This window comes from Medicago sativa, chromosome 4, assembly GCF_051527215.1.
Source record: "Medicago sativa cultivar Bolivia chromosome 4, Bolivia_mono, whole genome shotgun sequence".
Taxonomy (NCBI): domain Eukaryota; kingdom Viridiplantae; phylum Streptophyta; class Magnoliopsida; order Fabales; family Fabaceae; genus Medicago; species Medicago sativa.
In genome coordinates, this window is record NC_140752.1 from 91,312,561 (window position 1) to 91,328,019 (window position 15,459).

General features: G+C 30.1%; 1 long non-coding RNA gene across 1 annotated transcript; it reads right to left on the reverse strand.

The window, feature by feature from the left end:
* Window positions 1-271: 271 nt before the first annotated feature.
* On the reverse strand, window positions 272-2,717 carry LOC146933703 (uncharacterized). Its single transcript, XR_015008433.1, has 3 exons — window positions 2,653-2,717; window positions 651-725; window positions 272-570 (listed from the first exon to the last, which is right to left on the reverse strand). It is a non-coding gene; the product is annotated as an uncharacterized LOC146933703 (long non-coding RNA).
* Window positions 2,718-15,459: the final 12,742 nt, after the last annotated feature.

Consider the following 15,459-nt stretch of genomic DNA (forward strand, 5'->3'; position numbering starts at 1 on the left):
TTGAGTGGGAAGATGCTTATAAACAATATGGATATGATTTATGAACATTTAAAGCTACAACGGACAACATATACGGTGTAAGTATGTTGTACAAATATGGTTGTTCAAATATCATGTCTCTAAACAATAATACACTACACAAATAACAAAACAATTGTGCGTGAAAACAAAAGAAAAAAAGAAAATCAAAAGTGGCAGATTGTAACAAGAACTGAAGAAATTGAAAGAAAAAAAATCTCAGCAAAACATGCATAAAAGTGGCGTGTGCGGGAAGCGGAAAACGGATTTTGATTTTCAACTATGAGAATCATCAACAAAATCGACCAATTAAGATGAGTTGATCACAATAATATCAAAGTAACCAAAATAGTAACAGAATCCAATAGTTTGATTTCTATAAATAGACAAATCCAATAGTTCTTCTAAGAACTTCTCCATGAAGTCCGATTCTTTGGGAAGAGACAGCGCACCAACTCCGCTGCAAACAGCGGAGTCCAGTCATAGTTTCTTCCATAGTACAACAAGATTGCTAAGGCAGGCACTACAATGACCTTTCTAGGCTTCAGCTCCCTAAGCAAAAGCAAATACAATCTATGAGATTAATCGGTTTCTGATTTTTAAAGAACACATAAAAATAAATAAAAACTCACCCCAATATTATGCGAATAGCAAAAATGATTGGAAACATTAAAAGAAAATTTACAAAGGTAACATCCATTTTCCTTCTGCAAGCAAGAGATAATAGATAGTAAGAGAGACAAAATAAACACATACAGAAACAAGAACTTAGTATGAACAGGGACTACATGATATTTGTTTACTACACCTTAGAGACAGCGGCAAAGCTAACAATAATTTCATAAGGTGACCACATCAAGAAAAATAAAATATTTTATTAAAACTAAAAGGAAATTTAGCCAATAAGCAAAAAAAATTCACAATAATTATTACTCATAAAATGTACTTCAAAAGATACACATAAACAACCGGAACGGATTATAAAGGGTTATACTTTACTAATTAGTTATTTTTTAGCTATTAAAAAAGCTACATGTTAATAAAGGGGAATAATAAAAAGGTTAATAGAGTGTCGTGAAATCTGTTTGGGTCGATGGTGATATATATTTATTTTTTCGAGAGGAAGAGATTGTTGTTGTCGTCGTCAAATTTTAAATCAAAGAATATAGTTTTGTTCTGTATATTCATCATCTGATTCCTAGAAGACGGGATCAGGTAACCCATTGTTGATTGAAAGCAAGTAAAGTCACACAAAAAAAATGATTCCATCCAAAGTCAAACATGGGGTAGCCATGTATATATTTTTAAAGGTCGTTTAATATAAAAATATACATATATTTTTAAAGGTAGCTTAATATAACGTCCAATTTTTTTTAAACATAGCCTAGAATCTTATTTAAATTCTATTTCTCTAAAGCAACCTAGAACATACCCTCCGAAGTTATTCAGTAATTTAATCTTCATAAATTTTTATTTCTATTCTAGTTAAATCCTCTTGACATATTCACTAATGTATCAGGAGTAATAGTAGAAATCCATTACTTCTCTACTCCATTTACAATAATGTATATAATTTTTTCATAGAAATCGGATATCGGCAAATTTACCATTACCATATATAACATAAAACTTCGCCGCCGATTCTTTCTAATCGAGCCTCTCGATCTGTCATTATACCCCTAGAAGTAGAAAGAATTACAATCCTCATTCCTCCTAAAACTCTCGGAATTTGTTGATAGTTAGAATAGATTCGTAGACCAGGTGTACTGATCCTTTTTAAATTTAAAAAAGTTTTATACGATTCTTTCCTATTTCTTCTATACCGTAGAGTTAAAACTAAAAAGTATTTGTTGCTTTCTCGATGTTTTCTAACGTTTTCAACAAAACCCTCTCGTAAAAGTATTTTCACAATGTTTTCGGTGATATTAGTAAGTGGTATTTGAACCGTTCTTTTTCTATTCATGTCACCATTGCGTATCAAAGTTAGCTTATCAGCGATAGTATCTTTACCCACGATAGATTATTACTCCTTACTTTCGACATAATAAACGTGCTCCTGTTTTTTTATATTGAATTCAGAATTCTATTTGTATTTTTTTATATACTTTATACAAAATACAAAAATATACCCACTCATTCAATAATTTGTTTTTCTTTGGGGTAGCTAACATGATAGGAAGAAGAAAGAAACCCTAAATTTTACTCTATAATGATCACGTGCCGTAAAGCCGTGGATTACGAACAACGGAAAGATCGCCAGACAAAATGCACATTCCAAAAGAAAAAAAACATTGATTTGAATTTCCGTAAAGATTCTGATTCTAATGTGCAGTAAAAAAAGATGGCGCAGCTAGTATACAAATAGGAGGGAAGAAGTAGCGATTAGCAATGAATTTCTGAGAGCATACGCAAGAAGCGATTGAGATTTGGGAAGGAAGAGCATGCAATCAGAGTAGTTCGATTGTATATTGCAGTGGCGGAAGGGAAGGACACAGAAAGATATTGACTCGTGAGTGGGTGAGACCTAGTCTAGAATTGAATTGATTTTCCTCACTGTGACACGATATATAATGGCAAAGATAGAGATCATACCAGTTATATAGAGAGAGAGGATGGCAAAGATGGAGACCATACCTGCGAGAGAGAGTGAGGTCACCTGCGGTGATCAACAGTGTGGTTCGTTTGACAGAGAATGAGGCTGTAAATATTAGGGTTTAGTTGAATAAGAAGATTTTTATTTAAAGGGCAATGAAGAGGGTGGTTATGTAATTACAACCACTTTATTATCACTTTTTACAACTTTCTTTCATACTCATTTTTACTTTCTCTCTTCCTTTTTCTCTCTCTTACATCAAGTGGATTTGTCGGCGTGGGTGCCCAACATAAAATATTGGTGAATTTGAATTTTTGGTTTGCTATCGACATGAATATCACCTCATAAGAGATGGTGTTAAAGACCGTTGGAAAGTAAGTGTTCATAATATTTTTATTTGTTTTAATGTATTAATTTGATAGATGAATGATTAGAATAAAAAAAGCCGACCCTAGTTATTTTAGTGAGAGAAACTCCATCTTCTTTCTCCTACACTCATTGAGGATGTATGATTTTAGATCATTTTTGACCTAGAATCACCCATCTGCATCTTTTTCCACTTTTTTTTTAATCTAAATAAGTGATTTCCACATGTATCAAATTTTTCCTTTGTGTTTTTTTTCCCTAGTGATTTCGTTGTCTAAGTACGACGTTGTGTTGTTCGTCGTCTTGTGAGGTGTTGTTTGATTTTGTGCCTTATTGGAGTGTTCATTTTGGTTTCTATTATATTTGATAAACTACCTAATGGTATAACTTATATTAACATTTTGGGTATAATTAATTACATTTTGTATTATTATTATTTATATACTTACCTATTTTTATTTTATTTTGTAGAATATGAAAAAAATATTTAATAGAAGTGAAAAATCATCAAAGACATACTCTCTTATATCTAGTATTACAATCACAAGAAAAGTTGGATTAATTAAAATCAATACTACAGACCCAAGAGAAATTCAAGAAAGCCAAACAAAATCAACAGTGTTGTACCCAAGAGATTAGGGGCGGTGATTTCAATTAAATGGAAAATCTAGATTTAGAGCCCGTTTGTTATAGCTTTTTTAAGAAAAAATTCACTTTTTTTAAACAAATAATCACTTTTAAGAGTTTTGCATCCGTTTGTTACAGACTTTTAAAAAAATTAGAATCTAAAAATAATCTAAAAACAGCTTCAAATGAGAAGCTGTTAGGAGCAGCTTAAAATAAAATAGATTTTTTTTAGAGGAAAGAGAAAATATAATTTAAAAGATTGAACTAATTTTGTGACAAAAAATCCCTTTTATATAGTTGTATCCAAACAAACTAGATTATTTGTTTAAAAAAAGTGATTTTTATTACACTAAACAATCGCAAAATAGATTCTGGTTTTTCATATAATCTCTAAAATATAATCTCTAAATTATTTTAGATCAAAATCACTTTTATTTTAATCCGTAACAAACGGTTGTCTTCCTCCAAACAAATACAAGTGGCTAGCTGCTGCATAATACAAGAATGAGTTAGGTGAGAACAAAGAAAGAAATAGAGGGCAGCACAATAGACAAAACCAAGAGGAGGTGCACAAAAGACTTAGAGGTGAAGGAAATTGGCTGTGGCGGTGATGATTCTTAGTGATTAAGGGAATGTTTGCCTTTTTGAAACAAACAAGTGGCTGCATAGTAAAAAGAGGGGGCGGTGTACAGAGGAAGAAAAATGTTTTTCTTAGGCTGGATGCATGGCAACTTAAAAGGCGGCACACCAAGTATAATTGAGGTATTCTTCCATGGTCACAGGACCAAATGAAAAGTGTTTAATCACACACACATAAAATGATTCTCATTAAAATATTCAATCACTCTTTTTTATCAATTTCCACCTTATTATTAAAAAATATTTTTTTATGTGTGTGTGACCAAACACTTTTTATTTGATCATGTGACCATATTAGAATTTCTCAGTATAAATATGCATTACAATTCAATTTGGGACAAGAAGTGACATAATACACACGCTGCGCATGAGAGAAGAGAACACGAGAGAGAGAGTTTGAAGATCTTAGAGTAGAGATTGAAGTTGGAGCAAAAATCTGCACTCTTCTTTGCGTTATTCCTTACTCTAGTTTCATGAATCCTATTTCAGTTTTGTTGTTTATTCAAGTATAGCTATATCATTTTCGGGTTTAGGTGGATCTTACAAGTTAAGAGACTCTGTAATGTTCTAGTTTATTAATTTGAATTTCAGTTTTTACTCCAATCAAATTTGTTCTATTGATTTTATCACATATCTAGGAATGATCAAACCTTTGCATGTTAACGATCAGTTAATTGATCAGCGATCGTACTACAATTAGTTGGTGGACCTACAGGACAATTAAGACTAAAGTTATTGCATGATCAAACCTTAATTTTAGTCTTTCAACCATTCAACCTTTTTGTGCTTTATGCTTTTCTTGGTTTCAACTCTTTGAATGACCAAACAAAGTGTTAATTTAGGAGAAAGAATATTAATCACGAATGACCAAACGGATTAATAATTTTAGTAAAGGGATTGGTGATTGAATAAAAATAAAGGAATTTAATTAGAACTAGACATAAGGGAATCGAAACTTGCAAGTGAAACCGCGACCCTAGACCTCTCTCTATTGTTTTACAACTTCGTGTTTTTATCATTCTTTGTCATTGCTTTTTACTTGGTTACCGAAACATTCTACTATTTGTTCGTCTAAATAATAAATATCTTAATTAGTTTGGTACTTGTTAATTAATCCCTGTGGATACGATAATCTTTTATACTACTTATGCGATAGAGTACACTTGCTCTAAGTGTGATTTTAATGCAACAATATTGAAATACCAACTTCAATAAATTACATATTCAATCAATGATTTGGGTGTCAACGTTGCAGATCCAGAAATATGAGTATTTCGGCCACTTAGATTTTATTATATCGTTTGCAGACATTTTACCGTTGTATGCTATTAACATTGTGAGTTTGTTTGTAAATTCACTCTTTAGGTTTTTAGCGATGTTGAACATGTGGTTATATCTCATGTATTATATCGTTTTGAATAAAAGAATATCGTTTTCTTTTTGTCAAAAAAAAATTCTAGACAACAAAAATAATTTTAGTAGTACAATATAAAATAGAGCAGCATAGATACCGAATATATACACAATACAATCACAACTCCAAACTATCCTATATAAATTTTGAAGAAAATTTTCATTTCATTTTAAAGATTCTCATCAAATCAATATTGCCTATGTTTGTATAAAAAGCAAAGCAAACAATTGCACACAATCTGCAGAACCTTATTCTAGAAGCTACTGCAAGCAAGGACAAGAGGTCATGTAATATTCCTCACTCTACATCAATTACATGAATTCAACTTCACAAAGACTACACCAATTTCCTTGCCAGCAGCATGTTGCTTAGTTATTTATCCATAATAAAAAAGGGTAGTGTTAACTTGTGCCCTTAGGGCACATGTTAAGAAACTCAAAAGAAGAAATATTTTTTGAAATTGCGTGCATTCAACTCATTAAAAAGTTAAAAATTAAATATAATGCACATCTTCCAATAAACCATTTCCATATTTGATTCATTAACTTGTGCCTTGAGGGCACAAGTTAACATTTCCCAATAAAAACTATATAATGATATATATATATATATATATATATATATATATATATATATATATATATATGGCATATCAAGGGAGAGGGTTTTTTATTGTGAGAGGTGAGAGGGTTGAATCCTAGCCCTTAGATTAATCTTTACCATAATATTGAATTTTAGTAACCGTATCCAAACTTTTCGTCACCCTCATTTGCCTGTGCGACCTTTCCTTTCTTCTTTGAAAAAAACAAAAATCATTCTGCATTTTCTCTCGTATGTTGCTGGTACAGTCTTCTCTTTCAATTTAAACTTTCCCAATTCTTGGGCGATGCTTGTTTGCTGAATCAACTGTAACTGTTTTGGTTAAAACGAATTTAAAGGTTATTATTTACACACCTAAACTTTCTTCATCTCTGTCACATGTAGCCATTATATTGACCTCACAATCATAGTATCCTTTTCAATATAAAATATAACAATTATTGGATATAAATTCAGAAGCTGGATCAATTTGAATCTTGATCAAAAATAATAATTTAACTTAATTAGGGGCTCATCCTTATTAAACCCCAAAAATTGCAGTTCCTTTTGTCATTTGAAAGAAAACTTACGAGAGTTGTTAATTAATTATCTATGGGATTGAAAAAGCTGTGAAAAAAATGGGAGTTTCATGAAATAAAATTGGAGTGAGTTAGAAATAAAAATTGGAGTTTCATGAGATAGAAACAGAAGCGACCGAGAAAAGGCGTTGGGAAGCTAAAGAAGGAAGAAGATGGTATTGTGCTAGAAATTAAATACGTGCAAAGTTTATTAAACATACTAAATCTGAACCGTTGATGTGAATCCAAGGGTTAGGATTTAATCCTCTCATCTCTCACAATAAGACTCCTCTCACTTGAAATGCCATATATATATATATATATATATATATATATATATATATATATATATATATATATATATATATATAAATGAACAAAAAATGCCAGAAAAGTGTAAATACGTGATGAAATATTTTAAAAATTCACTCACAGTGCAAAATAAAAAAGTTCCAATTTTTTAAGAAGTTATAGGACTAACTAATTAGAGATAGATTGTATAAATAACAAAACTGCATTTGTAAGAAAATTAAATTTGTTTTATAAAAAATAATTTAATATTCATTTTTTATAATTTTGATGATTTTTATTTTATAATGTTCTAATTTCAATATATATATGAGTAAATTACACTCCTCTCCCCTCAAAGATGCTTGAATTACACTCCCCTCCCCTCTTATGTTAAAATATACACTCCCCTCCCCTCTTATTCAAAACATATTAGAAATTTTTTCACTCCCCTCCCCTAAGAGAAGCTTGAATTACATTTCCCTCCACTCTTATGTTAAAATCTACACTTTACTCCCTCAATATTTTTTTTTTAATTTCTAATAATCTTGCTAAATAATAATAATCTAACACATTTCCAAAAAAAATAGTATTGCGGGTCTATTTCAATATAATAAAAAATTGAATACATATTTTTCGTTATTTTTCATTCACAATTCCATTAACACGTAGTTTTAAACTCTATTATAAAATATGAAACAACAAAAAATAAAATTAAAATATGTGAAAAATTACCAAAGACAATAAAGCATGGTTATTTAAATGTTAATTTTATACTCTAAATTATAAAATCAATAGCAAAATATTTAAATTTAATTATCATTGACATTTAAATTATAAAGAAATGAATTAATTTTTCTTAAATGGTGGTTTAAAATTAATATATACATCATAAAAATATTTATTTATGTTAAAATAGATTAAAGTGTAGTGCATATTTAATTATTCAGGGAGGGGGTTGTAATTCAAGCATCTTATAAGGGAAGGAAGTATAAATTTTATTTTTCAAGGGAGGGAAGTGTATATTTTAACATAAGAGGGGAGGGGAGTGTAATTCAAGCATCTTTGAGGGGAGGGGAGTGTAATTTACTCTATATTTTTTTTGACAAGATAATTTACTCTATATATATATATATATATATATATATATATATATATATATAATATAATATAAAATAACAAAAACCGCTGTGATAAAACCATACATATTTTTTGTGGGGAAAACCATACATATTTATTTAAGTTAATTATTATATTTATAAGTTTAACTTGATATCAATTGATATGGAAAATCATATATCTCCAATATGTTTACATTGATTTTGTCATATTATTTGAAAGTATTTTGCCGTTTTATAATATTACTTTGGATGTTATGAGTTTATTCGCAGATTCATCATATATTGATTAACATGTGTCAAAGTTAATATGTGTATATACCCTATTGCCACAGTTGATTTTATACGGTTGGTATATGACACCTTATATCTATACCTATGAAGCCCGGATACTCCAAAATTAATTTTTATTTAAAAATATATTGGATACCTTAAGGATACGTTAAGGATACTCCCGGATACGTATCCCAGAAGTATCCGAATGATTTAATTTAATTTTTATTTAAAATTTTTATTTGTATTTTGATCACAAGTATTAATTTTTGTAAATTGGGATCATTATATTGGCCATTACTTGAAAAGGGTGACTATCTTCATACTACCTTGGTATCATCATAGTGCAGGTTGTTTATATGGTATGTTTTGGTTTAAAGGATATCTTAGTTGGTGAATGGTCCATTGTATTTTGACTTGGTGTAATTAGTTTTAAGATTTCACGCTATTTATTTTTTGTGCGTTTATGTCTAATATATATATATATATATATATATATATATTATAAAAAATTGTAAACGTATCCAAGCCGTATCGTATCCTAAATTTGAAATTTTTGACGTATTCGCGTACCCGTATCGTATCGTACCCGTATCCGTATCCGTATCCGTATCGGGGCTTCATATATCTATACCTATGGTTTTATAATTTCTGTGACTAAAAATTATAATTTGAATGAATGAATATATTTTACTTGTATATGTTCCATTCCCTTCTTACAAGCTTATTGACACCTTGATATGTTATCAAGAATAGAAAAAAAATCAAAAAAGAACCGGTAACAGCACGCAACAAGAAATGTGTCAAACATGTCAAAAAATACATATTGTCATACCATATAATCATATATTCCAATCCAATGCAACTATAACAAAAAATATATCAAAAGAACTTTCAAGAGTTAAAGTTTGACACGAAGTAGTCACTCTTAAGTTAAAGATGCTCACACACACTACATTGTTTTTCTTCTTCATGTGAATAGTTTTTATATATAGTGTATGTTTGTTTATTCGGTGGATATAATTGATTTTAACAATGTGAATTGGACTTTCTTCCTCTCTTTCTTCTCTTCTTCTCAAATAAACCCTAGCCGTCACTCCTTTTTTCTTCTTCATCTCTTCAGAGGGGTGATTTAGGGTCAATTTTGACCCAAAAATCACCCCTCCGAATTGTTTTTCTTTCTATCCTAATTGAATAAGTGATTTCACATATTTTCTGTTTTCTTTTGTTTGTTTTTGTGATTTCGTCGTCTTTAGACGACTCTGCTTGTTTTGATTTCCCATCTTTGTGCGGTGTGTTTTTGATTTCTCATCTTAGTGCGGTGTTTATTTGATTCAGGTTGAAAGATTAGCTTTGAGCAAGTGCAGATCCGATCAATGACAATGACTTTGGCGTCGTCAACGTTGCAGATCTGGGGACATGAGTATTCCGGAGACATGAATATAGTCATATTAGTCATATTTGTAGGCATATGTACTTTGCCGTTTTATGTTATTAACATGGATGATGTGAGTTTGTTCACATATTTATCCTTTTTGTTTTTAGTGAATTTGTATTGTATCGATGTACTTTATCAATTTGAATGAATGAATATCGCTTATTTTTGTCAAAAAACATAATTGATTTTAATTGAATTGATTTTAGGTAAAAGTGTTGATGGAAAAATATATTAATTCATTTCATATTACAACTTACTTTATAAGAAAACTACCAGATCAAGTCCAAATGCATATAAGTCTACCCATTGTCGAAAACACAGAAGTCATCTAAATTCCATTGACAATGTTCAAAACCTTAAATTAAATATCATGGAAAAAGAGAAAGAAAATACCCAACTAAATAATCAAACAAAATGAAAACAATATTACTACTTATAACAAAACATCAATTAAAAAACCAAATTATAAAATGACATAACAATTACCATTAAAAACAGAAGTGTAGAAAGCAATAAGGAAAGACCCATATAATGGGAATTTGAGAGAGAAATAGGGGAAACGTTTATCACAAAAAGAATCAGCATAAACTTAAACAAACAACAACCAATAAACTTGGATAATACGAGTGGAAATTCCAATATTTATTCTTAAACTAAAACACATGATAAAGGACACCATCATAAAACTTCCATAAGTCAATTAACTTATTCTCTTTGACCAAAAGTAGGGGTGGCCCTGAGCATAGGGTGAGGAGGCAACAACCTAGGACACCATATTTTTAGGGGTACCAAAATTTTATATTTTACATACATACATATATATATATATATATATATATATATATATATATATATATATTAAAGGAAAATTTTATATTATTTAAAGGGCCTTGTTAATGAGTGTCCCATGACACTCTTTAAGCAACCCAAATTTAGCAATTATTCTTGTAAATAGTCAACTATTACAATTTCCAATGCATTCAAAACATAACTTTTCATTAAAAACTTCCTGTTTAAATTGTTTAAAGAGTGTCCTGGGAGCACTTGTTAACATTTCCCTTATGTAAAATAGTACTTGCTAACAAAATTATAAGGGTATTGCAAAGTCAAAATTAATAAATACATTTGACTAAATAAAAAATTGATTAAAATTAAGTTATTACCTTTACAATTGGGGCACTAAAAATCTAACTCTTATCCATAAAAAAAAAAAAATCCAACTCTTAAATTTTTCATACTCCATATTATTATCCTAAATATTAGTGCCCCAATTGTAGATGTAATTAATTGATTTTATTCAATATTTTATGAATATAAATATTTATTTTTTATCCATGTGTCCTATTAGTGCCCCAATTGTAGATGTAAAACATGCTCTTTTTAGTTACTAAATTCTCGAGTGTGAGTGTAGATTTTGGAGTATGGATCCTAGCAGTGGCGTTGCCAGGAACCTGAAGCAGGGGGTTCAAACTTTTAAAATTTAATTAATAATTATAATATTATATAATTTGATATACTCCCTCCGTCCCAAAGTATAAGCAAAAATTGGTCAACAAAAATTAATATATTTGGTTAAAAATTCGTACCAAATACATTAACTTTCGTTGACCAATTTTTGCTTATATTTTAGGATGGAGGGAGTAATTCACAAGACAATTATTGGTTTAACGATCACGATGATAATTGAGAGTGATGAAAGTAATATTAATTAGAGTTATAATTGAAAAAAGTAATTAAAATTGTATTGAAAAGTGAAATGAGTCAATTATTTTAAGATAATTTTTTTTTTCAAATGACTCACTTATTATAGAATGGAAGGAGTAATTTATAAACTGTTTTTTAGACAAGATATTTTGTAGATCAAAATATAATTCCACTTCCAATTACTAGATAAAGAAGTGTGTTTTGACTTTGTAGCCTGCACAACTAGCTGATTTTGACTATAGAATGGAGTGTGTGCAGCTTTAATTGTCCAAAAGTCTAATATACAGGTGCAACACACATCTTTCTTTGCACATAGGCGAGATATTGGGTTCAAGCTACAAATTTGAGGGGGTTCAAGCTACAAAATAAAATGAAAAATAGGTGTAAATGTAAAAAGTGAGAGGGTTCATATGAACCCCCCTGAAGTGCACGTAACTCCGCCCATGGATCCTAGTTTAGAACCACTTGGTTCATATTTTAAATATTCATACTCATGTTCTTTTTGCACAACGTCAAATGAAAATGTGCAAAAATCTTTTGATTCATTTCTTTTATCCTTGTATACTTTTTGTTAAATACTCACTTCGGTTCTATTCATAAGAAACATTTGACTTTTTTGATTCAATGTATAAATGATGTATTTGTCTATATTCTAGACAAGATACATTAATTATACAATGAATCTAAAAAGTCAACCTTTTGAAATACGAGTATTACATCACATTTGATTGAAAGTCATAAGTAAATTATAGGTTACAAGATTGATACCATAGGAAAAAGGGACAACATACAAGGAAAGGGTTAGTGTAATTAACTGGGTACACTTATTTATTGCGAGTACCTTTTAGGACTAAGAATTGAATTTTGAGAAAATGGTTTTCAAAGTATGAGTGTGTGGCCCTATCTTTTGCATCCTTATTATCGTATAAGCTGGGGATCACACAGATGTGGTGATACTTTTTACATCAACTCGTTATAATACTAAACTATCTTTTATCAATGTTAACTTTACTGAAATATCCATAATGCAATACATACAGCTGGTATGTGAAGTTCTCTTCAAGCATTACTCCTGATTTTGTTTTTAGAATCAAAATGTTGGAAATTGGAGACATCTATCAAATTGAAGAAGTTCATGAAGTTTAAATAAAATTACTTGATTTAGATTTAAATATGATAATTTGGTTTCCATGTAATTGTGTTATGTGATAGAGGAAGTTTACTAGACTTTTGCGATGTGGATTTCCATTTGGAGGAAATAACGAGTCTCACAACTCTCAATATAAGGGACCAAAAATTTTAGCCTTACTAACAATTTGTTCAACAGAAGTTCTTACACATATAGCACTCTCACAATATTTGGCAATGGCATACAGATACCCTCCAAACCAAAATACACCATAATGAATTTTATTCTTTCAGGTATACAAACCATAAAATGATCAATATTTTGGAACATTGTAGATTTAGCTTCATCTTAAACACTATATTTGCATGACATGAAACTTCACAACCAGACTCTATAATTTGTTCTTGTATTGGGAGAACAACTGTACAAGTATTTTTTTTTTTTTTTGGTACTGTAGGTATTTGAGAAGGGGTTAAGGCTTGACTTTGACTATATTTGTAAAAACAATGCATAAGGGACTCTCTTGGATTGCCGAGTGATTACATATATGCATTTTTGGTAAAAAAAAAAAAAAATACACTCTTTATTTTTGCAATTCAATAAACACACATCTTTGCAATTTTATAAACACACTACTTGTTAGAAGTTAGTAAAACTAAGACATGTAACATCCAAGTTCTCCTCAGATTCATGCTTAATGTAAAGTGAGGTAGGGTATTATCAATATAAAGTTTTAGAAATGATTTGTTATCAAGTTTCACAATGATGAATGCAAAAGGTTTGCATTGTTGGAACATGTTGCAGTGAAATGTCTCTATTATTACTTGTGTAAAGAAAAAAATACTTGCTACTATATAACTTTAGCATTATGTTATGTAAGACAATAATAAATAACTTGTTCAAGCATCCCCAAGTTAACCTGGATGGTGCTACTTGGCAGCTTTTGCACCACACAAACACAATCAAATAACTTATTCTCTTTGACCAAGAGCACAATCAAATACTACGAATTAAGTTCTATAGGACAAGGATCATGCTATTTGGAAACTTTTACACCAAACCAACAACAAGAGCTGAGGTTGCTTTAAAACATGAGTGGAGACTATTTATGCAACTACGTAAGGAAATCTATCTATCTTAAATCTGCCAAATATGCCAAAACTAACCAAAATAGCTTTAAAACCAAAACAGCCCAATACAACCTATGAAGACTATAAAGCACCAAAGCTGCAGATCATAAAAACTGTAAGTTAATGGATACTAAGCTTTTCCTTCAAATTATATGTAAAGAACAACTTCCAAATAGTACTCTGATTTCCTATGGCATCCCATATTAAAGGAATGACATGTAATAGTTAAGAATAGTTAAAATGCTAAAACCCAATGAAAACTTGTTCAACAATTAGGTAATATGGTACAATGCATGACACTAGTTTCAAAATGAAAAACTGAAATGCCACCACACATAACATAAAAGTTACATAGGACTGGAATTCATGAGCATACATGTAAACTTAAGAACAATAGCATGTCACTTAACCTAACAATGTTCAGTTTCATCATCCATAGAAAGGTTGCTAACAACACTGTCGAAAAAGTTACCATAGAGATGATTCTGAGAAAGGTAAGACTCCTCGAAGAAAAACATTTTCCAAAAACCAAACGAAACTCTACAAAAAGTGTATTCTATATATGATAAAAAAAAATCCACTTCTTTATTGCAAAACACAACCTTAATTCAAAAACCAAAGGAAACTCTAAAGAAAACGTATTCTCTATACGAAAAAAAAAATCCACTTATTTATTGCAAAACACTACCGTGTTTCAAACATTCAACATTTGGGACACAAAGGCACACAACATAAGTCAACTAACTTAAAAAACAGCTACCTAAACTGAAAAGCACAATCAAATACTACAAACTAAGTTGTATAAGACAAGGATCATGCTATTTGGAAGCTTTTACACCAAACCAACAACAAGAGCCGAGGTTAAGCTAAAACATGAGTGGAGACTATTTATGCAACTACGTAAGGAAATCTACCTATCTTAAGTCTGCCAAAGATGCCAAAACTAAACAAAATAGCTTTAAAACCAAAACAGCCCAATACAAACTATAATTACTACAAAGCACCAAAGCTGCAGATCAGAAACACACAACTATGCATCTGGACATCAACCTAGCAGCAACAGGACACACCTAAACATAAAACTATCCTTGAAAACCAGGGGAGAATTATCCTAATCTCCCTTTAAACCACGACTCTTTAAACCAGTTCTATGCTAGAATTATCCTAATCTCCCTTTAAATTGGAAACTAATTACGCCACTACGTACATAAGAAAATCTACCTAACTTAAGTTTAGGAGACAGTTTAGTTTCGAACAAAAGACACGAAACAACAAATTGGGAATTGAATACTTTTAAGAACAAGTTCAAACAAATTACAAGCAATAATCTCTCTTCAACATAAAAAACTTCCAAGTAGGATTATAGATCACACAAATTAACACAACTTGTATAGCATATATAGAATTGAACATACACAAGACATATAAAGTACTTTTTAGTGGTAACATAAAAGATAATAAGTATGAATGAGTATGAGTATCACATCACTCATGTAACTGATCCTCGTAATGCAAGCAATATATCAATTGTCAATGCTAGAATAAAAGAGAAAATGCAAATAAAG